This window comes from Polypterus senegalus, chromosome 12 (assembly GCF_016835505.1).
Source record: "Polypterus senegalus isolate Bchr_013 chromosome 12, ASM1683550v1, whole genome shotgun sequence".
NCBI lineage: Eukaryota > Metazoa > Chordata > Cladistia > Polypteriformes > Polypteridae > Polypterus > Polypterus senegalus.
This window is the reverse complement of record NC_053165.1, coordinates 89764971-89780711: the sequence shown is the minus strand read 5'-3', so window position 1 is coordinate 89780711 and position 15741 is coordinate 89764971. Positions and strand designations below refer to the sequence as shown.

At 42.4% G+C, this 15741-nt stretch overlaps 1 protein-coding gene across 3 annotated transcripts in view; it reads right to left on the bottom strand.

The window, feature by feature from the left end:
* Positions 1 to 15741, bottom strand: part of atp8b4 (ATPase phospholipid transporting 8B4) — a 248513-nt gene that overhangs the window by 223410 nt on the left and 9362 nt on the right. The window contains exon 1 of one of the 3 annotated variants that reach the window (XM_039772859.1): positions 10609 to 10826. The exons of 1 other annotated variant lie outside the window; for it this stretch is intronic. The gene's annotated coding sequence lies outside the window, so the exon portion shown is untranslated. Of the gene's footprint in view, positions 1 to 10608; positions 10827 to 15741 lie in introns of those variants that run through there. One more of the 3 variants, XM_039772861.1, reaches the window with a different exon arrangement.

The following is a 15741-nucleotide window of genomic DNA, read 5'->3' as shown; positions in this document are numbered from 1 at the left end:
TGTCAGACAAGATGTTTGGATCATACCTACAGGGAAATTAGCGGTGGACTCATCATCTCATGGTACTGGTAGACTCTAAAAGGAAGATGAATAGAGCCACAAAACTGGAAGTTCTTGAGATGAATGTGTTGCCATCCACCAGGACGATGAGGATGAGATGCAGGTTGTATTTTCCAGCAGGACACATACTCCAAAGGGAACTCTCAATTGGTTCCAGAGGAAGACATGTAAAGGTGCTGGAATGACCCAGTCAACCACTAGACTTAAACCCAAGGAAACATTTGTGGAAGGAACTGAAGGTCAAGATTCGCCAGAATCGTCACAATTAAAGGCGGTCTGATTAGAAGAATGGGCCAAATCCCACCTGAGTACCGTAGGAGATTCATTTCTTTGTACAGGAAGGGTCTTCCAGAGGTCATTGCAAACAAAGGCTTCTCCACCGACTATTAACTCAATTTTAGTTAGCGTGTTCAAAGCTTTTTTGTGTCATTCCACTTTATTGCACTATATTGACCTGGAATGTTAGCACCAATGTCTGGTCTTAACTTCATGTGCACAGCTACATTGGAAAGAAGTTTAATGAGAGCAATGTTGACCTGATGAATACTGATATCCCACACTAACTGGAAATAATTAAAGGCATGAACATGGCTGTTGGTTTAGTGCTCCAGTAATGGCATGTTCCACCAGAAGGCAGCACTGAAAAGCTCTTGTGGGCTTCAATCCAGAACAGAAATGGGGAAAAGGAGCACAGTCTGCTGTAATGAAAGTCACTAATGGAAATTAATTTGATGTATTAGAGCAGAAGTCTTCATGATTTAGATATTATTTCTAATTTTCATTCAATATGTTTTACTATTTCCTCCAGTATTGGTGACTAAAAGAATTCAATCGTGGATACAAGTGGCAGAAATGAGCTTCCTTCACTAGGTGTCTGGGTTAAGGTTAGAGATAGGGTGAGGAACGCAGACATTCGGGAGAAGCTCAACGTAAATCCGCTGAACCGATGCATCCACTTGAGGTAGTTTGGGCATCTCCTGGAAATCCACCCTGTGGAGGTGTCTCTGACACGTCTAGCCAGGAGAATACCCCGGGGAAGACCGAGGACACACTGGAGAAGGAAGGCCGGGAAAAGGGATGTGGCAAAGGGATAGATGGCAGAAAATAGATTGATGGATAGTTCAGTATTTACAAGCTTCTAAGATAATTTTTCAGATAAAATCTTTGGGATTTTAGGGGCCAAGGAACTCAATGATAATATAAATTTTTGGTTTAGAAAAAATCAACTGTTCAATCGTATACATCCATCCATCGATTATCCAACCCGCTATATCCAAACTACAGGGTCAAGGGGGTCCTGTTGGAGCCAATCCCAGCCAACACAGGGTGCACGGCAGGAAACAAACCTTGGGGAGGGCACCAGCCCACCGCAGGTATACATACATTTACTTTTCAAATAGTAGTAGGCATATATTGCTTAATGTTTTTAATGCACCTATAAAAATGCTGTCCTAAAAGCTATTGTTGAACAGCTACATTGTTAGATGGAAAGTGCAGGCCTACCTGATCTAGGTCACACAGGGGAGGAGGATGTAGACCTGTGGTCTGGTGGAGTCATCTTGACATCTTAACCACAACACACCCAACACAAAAATCGCCTTCCACAAAAATAAAGGTAAAGGTGGAGCTGCAAAACGCGGGCCTCCAACTAAAGGCCAGAGGCTCATTTGTCTCCGTTCATGCTGAAGCATAATCATTATCATTTGTGTGTACATCTCTTATGATCCAAAACGTCCAATCCCTGCCCTTATTAGATCTTCACTCTTGTGCAATTCTAAAAGATATGATAATATTTTTAGTCTTTGATAAGAGTTTTGATCGTAAATTCAAGGAAGGAGGCAATCTTTATATTTATTGCATATTTATACCATCTTAAAGGTATTCAGTGTCACAAAATTCTTTACACAATGTTAAAAGATTAATCAAAGCTGTATAATTGATAACAGCAGAATTCAAATAAGAAAAAAAAATTTAAATAAAGTTAGCAACTTCACTTCCATCGTAAGAGATTCATTCTAAAGCTCCCTTAACATGGTATGGCTGTCATCCTGTCTGAAGGATTACAGAAGGGAATGAACGCCCATTCAGAAATGTCCACAGATAAAGCAGTGGGTCTCCAAACGTCGACAAAAGCTGGAATAATCGTCCAAAACAGCTAATAAGGTGCACATTCTAATTACTGGAAACAATGAAGCATTGCAGTTTACAGAACTCACAGTGGCCAGACAGTCAAAAGATGATGCCAAAGACCACCTCACCAGGAGCAGAGCAGTGGAACTCAAAGGACACTGCAAACCAGCACCAGTACAGAAATGGGATTTACTTCACATAAATCCACTACACTACAATATTGTACAGTACTGATTAGTGTGGTAGTAAAAATCACCACCTACTATGAATGAGCTCAGTATTTCACTTCAGCATTTTTTGTGGATTTCATAAAAGTTTTATTGCAGCATACCTCTGACCTGTTCTAACAGGATACGAGCATTACTCAACAGCTGCTGGAGCGAAATGTTGGCAATTTCATAATAACATCCTAACAGACTAGTGTATATTTAGGAAAATACCAGGGTAACAGATTACTGGAAATTGCACTTTTTTCTCCATGAAGCGAAAGACTAATGCATTCTGTCAAGGCTGTTTTCAATGTGTTATGCTGACACAATTAAAGACGATAATTATTTGACCATTCTTGATATGATCTCTCCTTTTCACTAATGTTTGGGGATTTGTATGTTTATAGAAAGAAAGAAAGAAAGAAAGAAAGAAAGAAAGAAAGAAAGAAAGAAAAGACACTATACACAGTATAAAGACAGATAGATAGATAGATAGATAGATAGATAGATAGATAGATAGATAGATAGATAGACATGAAAGGCACTATATGATAGATAGATAGATAGATAGATAGATAGATAGATAGATAGATAGATAGATAGATAGATAGATAGATAGATAGATAGATAGATATGAAAGGCACTATATGATAGATAGATAGATAGATAGATATACATTTTAGTATTGCAGGCAGGATAGATAGATAGATAGATAGATAGATAGATAGATAGATATTAATTTTAGTATAGTTGGCAGGATAAGATAGATAGATAGATAGATAGATAGATAGATAGATAGATAGATAGATAGATAGATAGATAGATAGATATGAATTTTAGTATAGTTGGCAGGATAAGATAGATAGATAGATAGATAGATAGATAGATAGATAGATAGATAGATAGATAGATAGATAGATAGATATGAAAGGCACTATATGATAGATAGATAGATAGATAGATAGATAGATAGATAGATAGATAGATGCATCCCCAGCACTTGGAGGTGGCCAGGGGTTCAGACTTCAGGCAGTCATTGACTGTAAAGGACTTTCAGCCAAATATTGAAAGTGATCATTATATTTATGATTGTGTTAGTTTGTCCAAATACTTTTGAGATTTATGAAAATGGCTGTCTTTTCTAAACAGCTTATACAATATTTTTGTCAGACTCCTTAAATTAAAGCTGAAAGTCTACACTACGATCACATCATGACTGCTTTATGTCAAATCCTTGTGGTGGCACACAGAGCTAACATTATGAAAATTGTGTCACTCTCCAAATAATTATGGACCTGAGTAGATAGAGAAATAGAGATAGAAAGAAAAGGCACTATATACAGTAAAAAGATAGAGGTAGAGAGGGAGATAAAAACTGAAGTTTTCATTTTTTTTTTTTTTGTTATATAACTTTGAATCCCTGAGGATTTAATTTGGCTTTGGATCAACAGAAAAGACTCTTGAATGTCAAAGCGAAAACAGATCTCTACAAAGTGGTCTAATATTAATTGCAGATATAAAACACAAAATAGCTGATCACATAATTATTTGCTTCCTTTAATAAGACACCCCTAAACGCTCACTGGTGCAGCCCATTTGTTTTAGAAGTCACAGAATTCGCTTAATGGAGGTCGCCCGTCTGGGATTTCCATTGATTGTTGTCTAAATGCCCTGGCATCTGGAAGGTGGAGAGTCAATATGATGGCCTGACCTAAACAATGAAGACAAAGGCACACTCAGAGTAACTGTGCGAAAAGCACAAAACAGGGGATGGAGACAAGAAAATAGCCAAGTCACTGAATATCCACTTAAATCTGTCATGAAGAAATGCAAAGAGAAATGCAAAAACTGATGATCCTTCAAGAAAAAGACGACAACAAGTGAGGGCGGGAGTTGTAATGAGAGCCCAGCACCACAGATAACTCTCATTAATCCAACAGAGCCGAGTGGATGTTCATGACATTCTGCAAGAGTATTAAGGTTAACCCAATGAAGCACACAGAATATAAGAAGTCTCACAGGTTTTATCAAGAATAGGAGCTCAATAGCGCTAACAACACCAAAACTGATAGCTTCATCGACTTATGTACCGTGTCTGTGATTTAATTATTCTACAAGCCATCCAGTTTATGAATGTGGGAATTGAACGTTTCCTCGTGACACCACAGTAGTAAACCAGAAACTCTGAACAAGCAGCATTCATACTTCAACCCAACAAGGATTTACCACAATTATGGAATTCAATCAAATAGAACAACTTTTGGGGTGGCAGAAACTGATTGAGAGCTCGTGGAGGTAAGGAGTGGGACAGCCAGCAATGACAAAAGGGTCAACATTTGAAAAGAAACACAGAAGGATTTGCTCTCTTACTTTAACCCATTATCTACTCTATTTATATAAAATCCTAAGCCTAAAAGTGCAACGATTTTGTGTAACGATTTTATGTGACTTTTTTGTCACGCTTTAAATCGGGCTTTTTTAAAACCTACATATCTGCAGTATCTATCTATCTAACTATATATGTTTGGTATCATTCTTTTCAGAATTTATCAAAATTTAATTTGATGCTGTTAGATTTTCAGATTCTGTTTTTAAATTATAAACTAAAAAATATCAAGAACTTATGTCCCGCGAGATAAGACTTTGTGCCAACAGATTTAAGAACGCCCAGGGCCAGAAATAAAACACAAAGAGTAGGACAGCAGCTGTCCAGGCTTTTCAATGTTCAAAGGACCGCGTGAGATGCAGATCACACGGCACGGCAGCAGCAGCTGATCGGGCAAAGTGGAGGTAAAAAAAAACACCGAATTTATTTCCCATTGTATCACAGTTTAAGAGGGGGTTTCGGAGGAGCGACCGCGTCTCCTTGGGGTGTGTTCAGCCCCCCTCTTCACAACGCGAGTGGCAGAGGCGCAAAGTGGCTGGCGCGTAGCACAGGAATGAGGTTGGCGAGCGAAGCAAGCAGGGGGATTCCCGGTAGTACAAATATAAAACCTGGGCAATGGTGGGCACTTCATCTGGGACATAAAATACTGAAGGTAAGGGAATAAATAAAACCAATGCCCCCTCACTGTCTACCAAGTGTAGTGTTTTATTGCGACCTCCATTGTACCCGAGACACGTGGCTGGAGTGCCTGAAGTGGACATGTGCTTTGTAAGAATAACCGGAATTGAACCGACTGGCCCCCAGAGCCACACTTTGGTTCAGATACGTGACAGTCTATGACTGCACTAAGTGAGCCCCCCCGTTCCGTGCCGCACCAAGGGTTTCTTTTTTCAATATCCTTCAGTAAGTGTGCAGTCATGTATGGAGGTCCACGATATGTTGGCTGGACATGGAAGTTCACTCTTTACAGTTGACCGCACTACTACTGCTGCTCAATAATGTACTCATATCTATATTAGTAAACAGTCCGCAGGACCTGAAAAACATTTGAATCCCCCAAATTTTAAAAATTTCACGGCACACGTTTAGATTTTAGTCTCTTCTTAGACTCCCTTTAATATAAAACTAAAACGATGAAGTAGAATTTCAAAACCTGAAATATCACCATTGATGAAGTAATCACTCCAGGCTCAGATCTGTCTCTGCCGGACCCCCTTCTAGCAGCTGTAACCAACGGCACTTTTTTTTTTTTTTCCATTGTAGAAATTTCAGGAAACTTTGCACATCGTGAACATCGGCCACTTCCTCTTTACAACATTCCCTTGCCTGTGTTAACTTAGTTGGGCAACTGTGATGGGCAGCAATGATGATTTCCAGTGAGTTTAAAGATCACGAGGGTGGATGGCCTCTGTTTTGTTCATCTGGAGCCACTATTGTGTCACTCCGGTGGTCTACTTTGGGCCATTAGTCTGTAGTAACGGGTCTGTTTTGCTGCCCACACTCTTAAAAATGCTGCTTCTGTAATGGCATGGTCCTGGATTGTGTGCTTCCTTATAGAACTCTTGGTCAACAAGGAACCATCTTATAATGTGAAGGGTGCCTTTCACACTGCATGGTCTTTAAAAATGCTCCTAATGTGTGAACAAAACAGAAATCTTTCATTATTGAAGGCTACCTAGCAGGACACTAACAGACTCAGAGCAGAATATACTTTCTGAGAAGGTTGGCATCCTTCAACATCTGCAGTAAGATGCTGCAGATGTTCTACCAGACGGTTGTGGTGAGTGCCCTCTTCTACGCGGTGGTGTGCTGGGGTGGCAGCATAAAGATGAAAGACGCCTCACGCCTGGACAAACTTGTTAAGAAGGCAGGCTGTATTGTAGGATTAAAATTGGACAGTTTAACATCTGTGGCAGAGCGACGGGCACTAAGCAAACTCCTGTCAATCATGAAGAATCCACGGCATCCACTGAACAGTGTCATCTCCAGACAGAGGAGTAGCTTCAGTGACAGACTTTTGTCACCGTCCTGCTCCACTGACAGACTGAGGAGACCCCACACTATGCGACTCTTCAATTCCACCCGGGGGAGTAAATGCGAACATTAATTTTATTTTAATTCTTTTCATTTTTATTACTATTTAATTTAATATTGTTTCTTTGTATCAGTATACTGCTGCTGGATTATGTGAATTTCCCCTTGGGATTAATAAAGTATCTATCTATCTATCTATCTAGATCAAGAACGCCTGACCTCAGCCTCTGTTAGGGTATGCAGCAAGAGTCCGTTTAAAATCAAGAGCCCACTGGTGGTCCACAAATACGTGATCATCTATTCATGGAACTGGTTATGGATCTAAATAAAAAAAAATAAGTTATTTCTGGTACCTTCATGTAGGGGGGCTCTTTTGTGAACCAAAAATGGTTCCTCTCTGGCATTGCTCTGAAGAACCACTTTGCTTTGGCACCTTTATTTTTAACAGCGTAAGGATTTTTTGGTTTTCTCCAACGTTTCTCTGTATCGTGTCCCATTGACCTTTCCATCAACCGTTCTTTCTGCAGCTGCCACCAATCGCAATGGTGTGACCTGATTTGTGTGTACTCTTTGATTGCACCACAATATAGGATAGCCTTCAGATCATTTAAAAATAAAATGTTCTGTCACACATTGAGAGTTGACAAACCTCAAAATGTGACGTTAAAAGGATGTGGCCTTCTTTTTCTACCTCAGCTTCATTTTTTTTTTGTGTTTGAGGACTGCTTTGGCCTAACTTTAATTGCAGCCATTGCCTTGGGTAATATTCATGCAGAGTCGCTGTAGCTTCCTAAACAAATCCAAATGTACACTCTTAAAAAGACCTGCCTCTGTAGTGGCACTTAACTGGGCTGTGTGGTAATCTGGAGAGCCATTGCTTGACAAAGAACAATTGCATTCTGGGAAGGCTTCCCTGCTTATGAAACTGGTTCTTTGGACATTAAAAAGTTTCCTAATATTTGGATAAGACAGAAAGCTTTAATGTAGAGTTGGTTAGCTAGCAGGATACTGAAGATCAAGAAAACCTGAACTTAGCCAGTGTTAGTGGATGCAGACCCATTGGGATTTCACAAATGGAGCCCACTATGGATCTAAATATGTAAAGGTTCTTTCAGGAAGCTTCATGTGGATGGTTCTTTTGCGTACCAAAACTGGTTCCCTAATAGCGCTGCTCAGAACAACCACTCGTCACCTTCATCTTTAAGGGTGTAGGTAGCATGGCGGGACTTTCAGATCATTTCCCCCACACTGAGCTCTAACAGATTGGTAAAATGATTTGGTATCCTTCATTCCCCAGTCCTGCCGCCCAGTCCATGTTTAGTTCACGTGGAGAAGCCCCCTTTCTCTCCTCTCCACACCACAGTACATAAAGCACCCAATAGCACAGTGCAGCCCAATAGCCTTTTCTGATTCTTCTTCTCCACCTCCACTCCTCTGGCAGCAAACTTCATCTTCTTCTTCTCGACTCTGGCTCCCTGAATGGAGTGGGGGGGCTCCTTTTAAGCAGACCCTTCGGGGTGTTCCGGGTGGCTCATTAATCAGGGTGAAAGCCCAAAGCGCGGCTCTGCAGCTCCCCCTGGTTGCTACCCACAGAACCCAAAAGAGCTGTGCTAAACTCAAACTCCCAGCATGCCCTGCGGGAATCCTTGGTGCCCCAGCCTCTCTAAAGCAGGGGTGGGCAAAGTCAGTCCTGGAGGGCCGCAGTGGCTGCAGGTTTTTACTCCAACCCAGTTGCTTAATTAGAAAATGAGCCAATAATGTAATTTAATTGCTTATTTAGTGCTTTAACTCTGGCATGTCATGATTTGTGGCCTCAAATGGATGAGTAATTCTCAGTCCTTCACTTTTTTCTTTTCACTTACCTTCCAAGTATTTAATTAAACCAATTAGTGCACGATAAATTCACACAGAAGTGTAAATGGAAACAAGCTAAATGGGGAACTGCTGGTTTCTTTTGTCACTTGTATCTTATTGCTAATAAGGAGCGATTAAAAACGAAGGACACGGCTGTTTAAGACTAAAATAAGCAATAAGGGTTCAAAATCTTAACAAGTACTTCTTATTAAGCAATTGGGTTGGAACAAAAACCTGCACCCACTGCGGCCCTCCAGGATCGACTTTGCCCACCCCTGCTCTAAAGTCCCAGGGGAGGTAGTGCCTCACAGATACTCTCTACCCCAGTCCTTCCATCCAGCTGGTGTCCCGGATGGGTAATATCTCTGGACACCCATCACACTGTGCTTCTTCTGCATAATCAGACTTGCTCAGAGCACTCTCCAGTGTTCATTATGAAAGTCTCTATCCGTGACGTCTCTACTTTCACCTTGTGACAGACACAGGCTGGGATGGAAGGGAATGCTTTACTGTTAAATGGATGGAGAGCTGGGATGGATCAGCACTCTGACCACTATGGGTGCTGCACCCTGCCATCGACTGGGAAGCAGGAATAGCAGATGGGGCAGACACTGCAGGTGCTCCAGTTTGAAAAAGCAAAACCAACGTCACCAACTGTAACACAAGTTTTGTAAGTCGCCGTGGATAAAAGTGTCAGCTAAATAAGTAAATGGTGGGGAGAGGTTTGGTGGGGAGGGCTGTTCCCCCAGTAGCTGCTATGTGGCTGTGCTCGTCTGGTGTGCCTCCATCTTGGACTACCATGTGGCTCTGAAAATAAAAAGTCTTCTGAACCCACAACTCCTGTCAGCGCCTAAGGTTGTTCTCCGAAGTGCCCCCTACTGGTCACAATCTTGAGATTCACACAGGTTGAGGTTTGGCGTTTCGGAATGGTGTTCGGGGTAGACATAAGTGGCCCCTACTGGTAACAATCTTGAGATCCATCTATTTATCATACAGCTTGGGTCCTTCAACACACGGCGCAACTCCTTAAATAGTTTTACACAGTAATCGCAAATCGTTAAAATCTTACAATGGACTTGTCATTTGCTCGAAATTGTTGACACTACGCTGTTTGGAGCCTTGTGGTGCCCTGAAGGAAAAGGACTCATTTCAGATTCAAAGTTTGACACAAAAACATGTGAGACGATGCCCGAATGTTTTGACACGGCTTTGCACGATGTCGCTGTCCCAGTCCCTCTCCTGGTTTATAGTTAAAGAGGACTAAAGTGTGGCCGGCCGTCCAAACTGCATGAGCTGGACATTTTTAATCACAGCAGGCACATGAAATCCTTAACTTCTAGTCACTTCTCCAGTCTAATGGGGCAAGGGAGCTAAGTCAGGGTATCTATTCCCGAGCCCACTTTAAGATTATTATATTAATTATTTTACATCTCAACTGTAGTCGGTTAAAAGATTGGATAAATAAATAGCTACTCACTAACTAACTTTTGCCCGTTGATGGTCCATGGACCTTTTCCTTCAGTCAGGGGTTCAACCAGTACGGGGAGCAGGAAGCCCATAAATTCCGATCAGTATAAAAAAGTGTCGCCTTGTTCCCGTATCTTTTCTCTCTATGCAGGCGGACTGCTTGTCTTTGTTTTTTTTTTAAATCATTATAGCATGGACATGACAGACATTCTGCAAACTGTATATGCGAGCATACGCTCCTCTCAAACAATAAATAAAAACCGGGCACTGGCACAACCTCATTATCAACACTCGCCCCGCACCCGCTGCGATCGGCGCAGGATTCGGAGGGCTCTGTCTCGGGATGCGGAGTGAAGCCGCGGCGGCGCTGAGGAGACGGATCGTGCGCGCACACACACACACACATACACACACCAAAAATATATATAAATGCCAGAATCGTTTCTAACTGTAAACGGCTCTACTTACCGCAATAAAACGGCGTCCATTCGCCTGATCTCCTCCATTCCACTACGACATACGCTCAGGGTGGAGTATTGAGTGATATCACACAATGGAAAACATAGCGATTACCGTTGAGCAGGATCTCCCTCTCTTCCTCACTCTCTCACTCACTCCCTCGCTGCCTTCCTCCCTCCCTCCCTTCCTCTCTCCGTCTCGCTCTCGATTTTACTAGCCGTCCTCCACAAATGTCGTTATTCACTCCAAGACCGCAGCCTGCAAAACCATGCAGTGCTCTGCACGCGTACATTCACGCGCGCGCACACACACAAAAAGTTCCAATGGAAAAACAAACGCACAGCCGTGCTACTGCACTAAACAGAACTAATTATAATTGAACTTTAACTTCTCTCCCTTCTACCAAATTGGTCGTTTGAATTACTGTAAAGTCCGTTATTGTAGTATGCAATAATGTCTTTCAGGTCCGTTCGATGTTTTTTTAACCTTTTGTTTCACACTTTGGCAGCTTTAAAGGAATCGGTGGGAGTGAAATGACGCGCTTTAAGTGATCGACCTGCAGCACGTACAGCGCAAACAACATCGGGCAGGTGCAGCGCTGAGCGCTCCGAAGTCATGAAGGAAAGCAGCGCAATATGATGAGAGACCAAAGAGTGTGTACGTGCGTGTGTGTCTCGGTGACTGAGCCTTCTAAATATGTAGCCGCCCGTTGAGGATCGATTCCTGCCTTGCGCCTAATGATGCCGAGAAAGGCTGCGGCGCCTGCAGCAAGTAATGAGCAAACACATCAGGCAAAGGATGTGGATAAAAGAAGTGCAAAATAATGAGACCTAACAGTGTGTGCGGGTCCTGGTGACCGTGTCTTGCGATGATCGTGATTTCTTCTTCTATGTAGCTATTGATCCTGGGAAAAGCTGCAGCGCCACACGCAGGCAGAGCAAATACAGTACGTTAGACAAGGCTGGTGCTAAGCGCTGCGAGGCTGAGAAAGAAAAAAATCGCCACATAAATGGGACCAAACTGTGTGGGTGGGTGTGTGAGCGTCGCAATGATTGTGTCTTCTGTTCTGAATCGATTCCTGCCTAACGTTGAGTGTTGCTTGAAAAGGCCGCAGCGCCCAGCACTTACAGAGCGGCCACATTATATAGGATGGTGCTAAGCATCTTTGAAGCTGTGAATGAAAGAAGTTTTGTATTAAAAGAATGTGTGTGCATGTGTGTCTCAGTTAGTGTGCCCTATGATTATCTCAGGATCGCCTCCTGCCTTTCGCCTAATCATGTTGGGAAAGGATCTGTGCACTGCGACATTTTTGGCTTAAGCGTGATAAGAAGTGGACAAATGGATAGATGAAGAAAAAAATGTAATAGTTCTACATTATTATACATATATAAACTGCTCAAAAAAATTAAAGGAACACTTTGAAAACACATCAGATCTCAATGGGAAAAAGAAATCCTCCTGGATATCTATACTGATATAGACTGGGTAATGTGTTAGGAACGAAAGGATGCCACATCGTTTGATGGAAATGAAAATGATCAACCTACAGAGCCCTGAATTCAAAGACGCCCCAAAAATCAGAGTGAAAAAATTATGTGGCAGGCTAGTCCATTTTGCCAAAATTGAATTGCAGCAACTCAAATTTATGCAGCACTTTGTATGGCCCCCGTGTTCTTGTATACATGCCTGACAACATCGGTGCATGCTTCTAATGAGATGACAGATGGTGTTGTGGGGGATCTCCTCCCAGATCTGGACCAGGGCATCACTGAGCTCCTGGACAGTCTGAGGTGCAACCTGGTGGCATTGGATGGACCAAAACATAATGTCCCAGAGGTGTTCTATTGGATTTAGGTCAGGAAAGTGTGGTGGCCAGTCAATGGTATCAATTCCTTCATCCTCCAGGAACTGCCTGCATACTCTCACCACATGAGGCCAGGAATTGTCGTGCACCAGGAGCCACTGTACCAGCATAGGGTCTGACAATGGGTCCAAGGATTTCATCCTGATACCTAATGGCAGCCAAGGTGCCTTTGTCAAGCCTGTAGCGGTCTGTGTGACCCTCCATGGATATGCCTCCCCAGACAATCATTAACCCACCACCAAACTGCTCATGCTGAATGATGTTACAGGCAGCATAATGTTCTCCATGGCTTCTCCAGACCCTTTCACTTCTGTCACGTGCTCAGGGTGAACCTGCTCTCATCTGTAAAAGCACAGGGCACCAGTGGTGCATCTGCCAATTCTGGTATTCTATGGCGAATGCCAATCGAGCTGCATGCTGCTGGGCAGTGAGCTCAGGGCCCATTAGAGGACATGGGGCCCTTGGGTCACCCTCATGAAGTCTTTCTGGTTGTTTGGTCAGAGACATTCACACCAGTGGCCTGCTGGAGGTCATTTTGTAGGGCTCTGGCAGTGCTCATCCTGTTCCTCCTTGCCCAAAGGAGCAGATACTGGTCCTGCTGATGGGTTATGGACCTTCTATGGCCCTCTCCAGCTCTCCTAGAGTAACTGCTTGTCTCCTAGAATCTCCTCCATGCCCTTGAGACTGTGCAGGGAGACACAGCAAACCTTCTGGCAATGACACGTATTGATGTGCCATCCTGGAGAAGTTGGACTACCTGTGCAACCTCTGTAGGGTCCAGGTATCGCCTCATGCTACCAGTAGTGACACTGACTGTAGCCAAATGCAAAACTAGTGAAGAAACAGTCAGAAAAGATGAGGAGGGAAAAATGTCAGTGGCCTCCACCTGTTAAACCATTCCTGTTTTGGGGGTCATCTCATTGTTGCCCCTCTAGTGCATCTGTTGTTAATTTCATTAACACCACAGCAGCTGAAACTGATTAACAACCCCCTCTGCTACTTAACTGACCAGATTAATATCCCATAAGTTTCATTGACGTTATGCTATACTCTGATTAAAAAGTGTCCCTTTAATTCTTTTGAGCAGTATATTTACATTCACATGTACAAATTCATGTACTATACTATACACTTTATATATACATTTATGTGCATACATATGCACACAATTAATTTTAGTATACAAATCATAATTAGTGTGATTACTATATTTCAAGAAGGGGGTTGAAACCCAAAACCCCCACTGCCAATATCGAACTACACCTATGATATTTACATGGTAACTGCCCTAGAGCATTGACTGGCACCCCATCTGGTGTGAAGGGCAATTCCTGGCCCAGATAGGAGGCCAGTATATTGAAAGGACATGGGGAGACATCCTGGTTGGACTACATGCTCCTCCCAACATGCTAGATGGCAGCCTCCCTGGGTGACACTAGCTGTGTGGACATCCGCAGGGCACACTGGGTATCAATGTCCGTGTAATGCAGCCTTGGTTTCCATCCATCATCCTTACTTTTTAAAATTTCAGTTTGAACCTGGAATTGCTTTCATCGGGTTATGCCCTAGCACTGGAAATACTCCAACATAAAAGAAGCTGCTCAACCTCATCTAGACGAGTTGGAGTTGGGTGGAAGAAGGACAAAGCTTGTCTGGAGGAGAGGAAGGAGAGAGGAAAAGATAAGGAGAAGGCTTGTATTGTGATTGTGTTGATTAAAAAGGTGTCTGTAAAAATAAATCTTTATGTTGTATTGGGACTTGTGTCATGGCGGTTGTGTCTGAGGTTTGAGGTGCTGCAATGACCCCTAGTGGTCACAACATCTACAAACACATGTACATATGTACCGTATATAGCTGAGTTAGTGAAGGGCTGCATACACCTTCAAAAAGAAAACAGTCCAGTTATCCAGGGCAGGGTTGCGGGGCAGATGAAGCCTATCACAGTAGTCATCACACCTGAACAGGGTGAATAAATAAATACACACAGGCCGATTTAGTAATACCAGTTCACCTAACCTGCACATCTTTGGACTATGGAAAGAAACTGGAGAAAAGCCAATTGGACGTGGGCAGAACGTACAGCACGGAAGACTGATAGCGGGGTACTAATTGATGCGGTAAGGGGAGGCGGGACCCGGGGGATGAGGGGTTGAAGAGGGTGCTAGAAAGTTGTGTTTGGGGTTACGAAGTCGGCGATTGTGACACTTTATCATGTCAGTCGCTACAGTATCAAAAAAAATGATAGTAAAGATCGTATTAACGCAAACAAAAGGTAATTATTCATCAGGACCAGGTGTAATTGAAAAAATTGCAGGACAAATAAAGGCAAAGAGTGCAAAACAAAATCTTTTCGCCTTCACATCATTCAATGCACAAAACGTAGATTTACACAATAATGGACCATACGCTATGAGAATCTGTGGTCCCACAACAGTTAAAGCAACAACAAGTTTCATTTCAAAGAAAACACAATTCAGTCAGGTGTATATTTATGATCACGGAGAAGTGATGCAAATTTTAACAGGCGACAAGAAAGGTAATGTAGTATATATTCCGCGAAGAACATTAGACACCAAAAGAGATCGTGATATGCCATTCGTATTAAAATGTTTCCAGTTTCCCGTGAGAATAGCTTTTGCTATGACAAATAACAAATCACAGGGACAAACATTAGAAAAAGTCGGATTTATTAGAGAAACAGAAACAATATTCACTCACAGGCAGTTATACGTTGTCACAATGTGTCTCCAAAAACAGAATCAAAATTCAATGCGATCTTGAAGAAAATGTCATTTGAAATATTGTTTTTAATGAAGCTTTAAATTAAAAGTGCAAATAATGAAATTGAAACAATTCCAAAGGAAAAAAAAAAAGCTTTTAAAATTGTTTATCCGATTAACCAAACACAGGGGTTGGCGAGCAAAGCGAGCAGGGGGCAGAACCCCTTAGTCCTACAAAAAAGCAATACAAATGTTTTACCTCCTGTGTAAGTGACAAAGACCAGCAAATCCACAAATTGTAACCCCTTCTTGATTTGCCATGAGGCAGATTGAGGAGATGAAGCCGACACTCCTGCTCTGCCTTGTCATCTTCATTGACTTATTAGGGAGTTGGGGAGGAGCTTCTGGAAGGTGCTTTCCTATTTGTTGGTTTTGGTTTTATTGCAATGCACCAAAGCTCACGAATCACACTTTCTCTTACTGTTTTAATTAAATCCATCTTTTTAGTATTCTGAAGTTGCTGTCATCTGCTGAATTTGGTTACGGTTTAGACACAGA